At 35.6% G+C, this 6000-nt stretch overlaps 1 non-coding gene across 1 annotated transcript; it reads right to left on the reverse strand.

The window, feature by feature from the left end:
- Window positions 1–1524: 1524 nt before the first annotated feature.
- Window positions 1525–1631, reverse strand: LOC139903598 (small nucleolar RNA R71). The gene has a single exon (XR_011778408.1). It is a non-coding gene; the product is annotated as a small nucleolar RNA R71 (small nucleolar RNA).
- Window positions 1632–6000: the final 4369 nt, after the last annotated feature.

A 6000-nucleotide genomic window follows, 5' to 3' on the forward strand; every position in this document is an offset into this window, starting at 1 on the left:
GTGTTGTAGCAAGGTTTAGGTATATCCCATCCGTAAATTAATAAAACTTGTGTCATATTTTGTAGTATTTTGTATTAAAAATAATACTATTTCGTACCCTCACGCTACATCATCAAGTTTTTGGCGCCGCTGCCGGGGAGCACTAAAACGCTATATTTTTAATTTATATTTGCCAAAAAAAAAAAAAAAAAAAAAAAAAACGTAAAAAAAAAACCGTAAAAAAAAAAATTATTAAAAAAAATATATATTTTTTCTATAAAAAAAAATGTTTTTTTAGTTTTATTACCTTTAGATTTTTAGACTATAGTCGCAACTTTTAGTATTAAGTTTAGTTTTGCCATAGTTATTTTCTTATTTTTATTTTTCGACGCCTTTTACCTATGTATCAATTACAATTCCAATTAGTGATCTCTATTTGTAGTTTTAATTTTAAGATAGTGATAGTTATAAGGTTGGATTAACCGCGTGTTTACAAACCACTCTTCGTCTTTTTCATTTTTCGACACTTTTCGACGCGCACTCTTTTTCTCTCTTATTTCTCGCCATTCTAGTTTTTAGGACTTAGATTTTTTTTCTACTTCTTCTCTAAATTTCTTAAAATTACGAAAATTTATTTTAAGTGGTTAAATTGATAGACATCAAAATTTTCTGGTTCGTAGTAATAGTTGGATTTGTACGTGGACCGGGTTATTGGAGCCAAACAGTCCTCAATTATATTGAGACCAAACGAATCCTGCCCCTCTGCTGCATCTTTTGGCTATTCGAAACGTGGGCAAAATCAGAAAAGTCTATTGATTGGATAACTTATATAATTTTTCTTTCCTTTTTAAAAACTAATAGGATATTCAGTGAATGCACCGAGCAAGACGTTCACCGCCGGTCATACGTTCACCACCTATAACTCGATCAAGACATCTAGCCAATATTGTCGCCGTTGATTTTTCTTTAGAATCATCATCCAGTCGACCAAGAACTCCAACTCAAATTTCCGATAATCCATCTTTTGAACCCGACCTCACAATTGAGAATCCGGAGAATATTCAGGGACAATTCCAAGATCCAGAACCACTAATCATTCCTCCTGAACCACAAACCATTAAATCAGAATCTTCTAGTGATTCGTATTCAACAAATTCAATTATGGAAAATCTGGAACCTCTAAGTATGGAAGATCGAATGAGAGCCACACGCACGGGCCAAGGTCACGCCATTATTAAGCCAGAAGTTAATGCGCCAGATTATGAAATCAAAGGACAAATTCTACACATGGTAACTAACCAATGCCAATTCAGTGGTGCACCGAATGAAGATCCTAACGAACACCTTCGTACGTTTAAAAGAATTTGTACACTATTCAAAATCCGAGAAGTGGAAGATGAGCAGATCTATCTCATGTTGTTTCCCTGGACTTTAAAGGGAGAAGCCAAAGATTGGTTAGAATCGTTACCTGAAGGGGCGATTGACACATGGGATGTTTTAGTTGAAAAATTTCTTAAACAATTCTTTCCGGCATCTAAAGCCGTGAGACTTCAAGGAGAAATTGTTACGTTCGCGCAAAAGCCAAATGAAACATTATATGAGGCGTGGACAAGATTCAGAAGGATGTTGAGAGGATGTCCTCAACACGGTTTAGACACTTACCAAATAGTACAAATATTCTACCAAGGTGTCAACGTTGCTACACGAAAAGACATCGACATAACAGCTGGTGGTTCCATTATGAAGAAAACCGCAACTGAAGCTTACAAAATTATTGATAACACAGCCTCCCACTCTCATGAGTGGCACCAAGAGAAAGATATATATCGTTCATCTAAAGCGGCTAGAGCCGATTCTAGCCATAACTTTGATTCCGTTTCCGCAAAAATAGATGCTTTCGAGAGACAAATGGAAAAGATGAATAAAGATATTCACGCAATACGAATTAGTTGTGAGCAATGCGGTGGACCACACTTAATGAAAGACTGTCACATTGAACAAACGATGGAACAACGTGAGAATGTTGTCTACATGAACCAAAGGCTGGAAAATAGTTATCAGAATAATTATCAACCGCCAAGGCCAAACTTTAATCGAAATCAAAACATTCTTTACAATCCAAAAGGACCCGAAAATAACTGGTATAACCAACAAGGTCCGAATAACCAACCGACTCAAAACAACACTTTCAATCAACAAAGACCTAGCTTGTATAAACCACCACAACAACCCGAAGAGAAAAAGCCAAATCTAGAAGAAATGATGGCAAAGCTGATTGAATCTCAAACACAATTCATTACATCTCAAACCCAAACGAACGAGAGGTTTGATCAGTCATTAAGAACTCAACAAGCTTCCATTTTGAATCTAGAAAAACACGTAGGTACTCTTGCTAGCATGATGAGTGAGAGGGAACAAAGAAAGCTACCGAGTAATACTGAAGTAAATCCTCGGAATGAGAATGTTAATATGGTTTCAACGAATTCTGAAAAACCAGCACCAGAAGATGGGAAGGTTTTAGATGAGAGTAACAATGAAGAAGTTACACCACCACCCCCCGAGTATGTAAAGCTAATGGTGGCACCATACAAACCACCCATCCCGTTTCCAAGAAAAGGAGTTGAGTATGAGCAAGTGATAGGTAATAAAGATTGTGATACCTCTGGAAAGAAAAAGAAGAAAAAGAATAAGAAAGTGCAAGAAACAAAAACCGTAGAAGTAAACCCGGTGAAGACAGTTCCACCAAAACCTCCACCTAGGGTAGGTGATCCGGGTGAATTTATTGTTCCTTGTCTACTTAGTGATTGTGTCATGTATGATGCACTAGCAGATTTAGGTGCAAGTGTGAGTGTTATGCCTCTTTCCTTATATAAGAGATTAGGTGTAGGTGAGTTAACTCCAACGGATATGAGTGTTCGACTCTTTGATCAAACCATTAAGTACCCAGTTGGAATTGCCGACAACCTACCCGTTCAAGTAGGTAATTTAACCTTTCTAGTCGAATTCATTGTCATTGACATAGAAGAGGACCCAAACATTCCTCTAATTTTAGGTCGACCATTCTTAGCGTCCACCAAGGCGTTATTTGATGTAGGAAATGGAAGAATGACACTTAAAAGTGGTGACAAATCGATCACCTTTATGATTCGAAAGTCTAAATCTCCACCAACCAAAACCGTTGAACCAGCAAAAACGATTGGTAAGAACCATGTGGTTTTACCAACTCCAACGGTAATACTTAGCAATAATAAAACGCCTAAGTGTGGGGAAGATGAAGTAACACCTAATGATGACATGATAACAAAGAACCCCGTTGTTGATACGAAATTAAATGACCCCGTTATTAATAGTTCAATGAAGAAACTTATTAAACGGATTCGCGATGCTATAACCAAGAGGAACTTTAAGTTATGTAACCGGTTAGTATCCAATCTATCGCCTAAAGAAAAGGTGAAGCTAGTTGAAATTGTGGATATTACACAGGAATCCGACCAATGGCTTAAAGAGAAAGTCACAGATATGCAAGTTGATTATGGACCAAGAGAAATTGATGATGAAGTTAATCACAATTTTGACACCACAGCTACCTAAGTGTGGGGAGATTCAAGTGTTCTAAAAAGAAAATGCTATCTAGAGTTAGTTGTTCTGTTCTCGTGTAGTTCCGAGAATGGAATCCGAGTGGTCTTTTCCACTAGCAGACACTAAAGAACTAGTTTTCTCCCTCCATTCTGAATTTTTGTTTTGTAGGTTTTATATAAAATTAATATGTTTTTTTTTTTAAATTTAAGTTTTGTGTGAATTTTAAAAACAAAATTTACTTTAATTCATTAAGTTGAAAAAAATGATTTCTAAAATTCGTCGTGAGTTGAAGACTAGGTCATTAAGCCGAAATTACTTTACCCGAGGGCGGGGCGACAAATTTTGTTATCATTATTTTTAATTTTATTGATTTAAAGTATGCCAAAAATATTATACTTTATAAATTTTTGAAAGTAGGGTAATATACCAAACTTCAAAAACATGTATATGTATGTTTGTATTTTATTATGTACAAAACAGGGTAAAACAGCGCACTTTCAAAGACTGTCATGAAGTTCACCAAAAGCTACTGATTTTGACAAGACGCAAAAAATCAAATGTGAAATAACAATATGTTTGCAAACTCGGTATTTTTAATCACTTTTCTACGCTAATCACCCTCATGAATTTAAATTATAGTCTGATTTCATGCAAATGAGGGCATTGCATGATCTTAAGTGTGGGGAAGGGTTTTAAATTCTCTCAGGTTTATACTTGGTTTATTTGCCAAATTTTGTGAAAATTTGAAAAATTTTCAACTAAATGAACTCAAAATCATGTTTATACATATTTATGAACGATGAAAACTAGGTGTTAATACCGAAATTATCGTTACCTCGAAAAGGACATAAATTGAGAAACAACTTAAAACGCTTGAATTCATTTAAAATGGAATAAAGGAGAATAAAAAGGCAAAGAAAGAAACTAAGTGTGGGGAGAATGTACCAAGTTATTCAATTAAAAACTATCTATCACATATTTTTGTACAAACAATTGAAAATACTTTTGTTTTGAACGATAATCAACTGTTTTATCCGATGAAAGAAAAGAAGAGATGGATCTACAAGATGAATCAATTCCATCATTTGAAGGAAGTAAAGTCTTCCGAAAAAGACACGCGCTTCTTGATTTAGGTCATGAAGTTGTCGTCCAGACCAGCTGTAGGTTGACGAAAAATCTAGAAAAGTCATCTCTAAAATCAGCAGGAAATCCACGGACCTCAGCATCAAACAGGGTCGCCATGTGGTCAGATTTATCCTAACCATGAGAAGGATTTATCTCGTACAATGGGGGGCACCGTGCAAATTAGCTTGATAAGACTAATGAATCAGATCCCCAGAAAGGATAATCTCCTTAAAGATTAAAAATCAGCTTTTAAGACTGATATTACTCAATCCTAGAGATTGACCTTAAAGATTGAGAATTCAAACTCATGGAATTCAATGATATCTAAACTCGATCTTGAACGAGAAAATATTTTGATCAAAATTAAAACCGATTTGTTTTCTAAAAACCCATTTTCAATGCGTTCATTACCATTGAACGTAAAATCCTAGGAATTCACCTAGAATTCATTAGGTCACCTGAACCAAATCGGGTGTCAACCGTAAGAACGGTGGTTGCATAGCATGGTTGGAGACAGGACCTTGTGCCAGACCGAAAAATCATAGGATGATCTTTACTATTGCTCTTACCAAGGATAGTACTAGCATCCGACACGTTAAAAGACCATAACCAAAAGCATGTCATTAGACATTGCCTTAACAGTTTCTTGTTCATCGCTTTCCTTTACAACCGGACGGTAGTTTGCCGAAAGGTAATATACGGAACAAGTAAACTGGATGTGTGCTTTCCGATACCGGGATAGCAGTGGATTACACGAACCTAAATGTTTTTAGCCAAAATATTGATCCACAAATATATTTTGCAACACCAATGGTGGATCAAATCAGAAAACTTATCTAGGGTAAAAGCTAGATTGAATTTTCAAAAGATCAAATGTTTTCATAAAGATCCTATTTCCTAAAGGATCTAAATTTTTATAGTCATGTGGGACTGTAAACCGCCTTTCAAATGTGTACTTTGCTTTGGAAACCGAAAGTAAATCGGCTATTTGATTGCAAGTGTCGTTGACCTAAACCCAAGGCAACTGTGGATGACACACCCACCTTTAACCATGGTTCTATTGTTAATATCATTGTTTATACCGCTCTATCAAAATCACTGATGTACAAAGTGTGAAGAATAAAGAAGTGATTCGTGTGATGTATTATATTATTTCAAGACTGTATTGCTTGAGGACAAGCAACGCTCAAGTGTGGGGATATTGATAAGGCTAAAAAGGAACATATATTTCATAGCAAAATCCCCCAAGAAAGACAAGATTTTAGTTGCAATTGTTCCATTTTCGAGTAATATTCGTTTATTTTAAATAAGTGCGAA

Source organism: Rutidosis leptorrhynchoides, chromosome 3 (genome assembly GCF_046630445.1).
Source record: "Rutidosis leptorrhynchoides isolate AG116_Rl617_1_P2 chromosome 3, CSIRO_AGI_Rlap_v1, whole genome shotgun sequence".
Classification (NCBI taxonomy): Eukaryota; Viridiplantae; Streptophyta; class Magnoliopsida; order Asterales; family Asteraceae; genus Rutidosis; species Rutidosis leptorrhynchoides.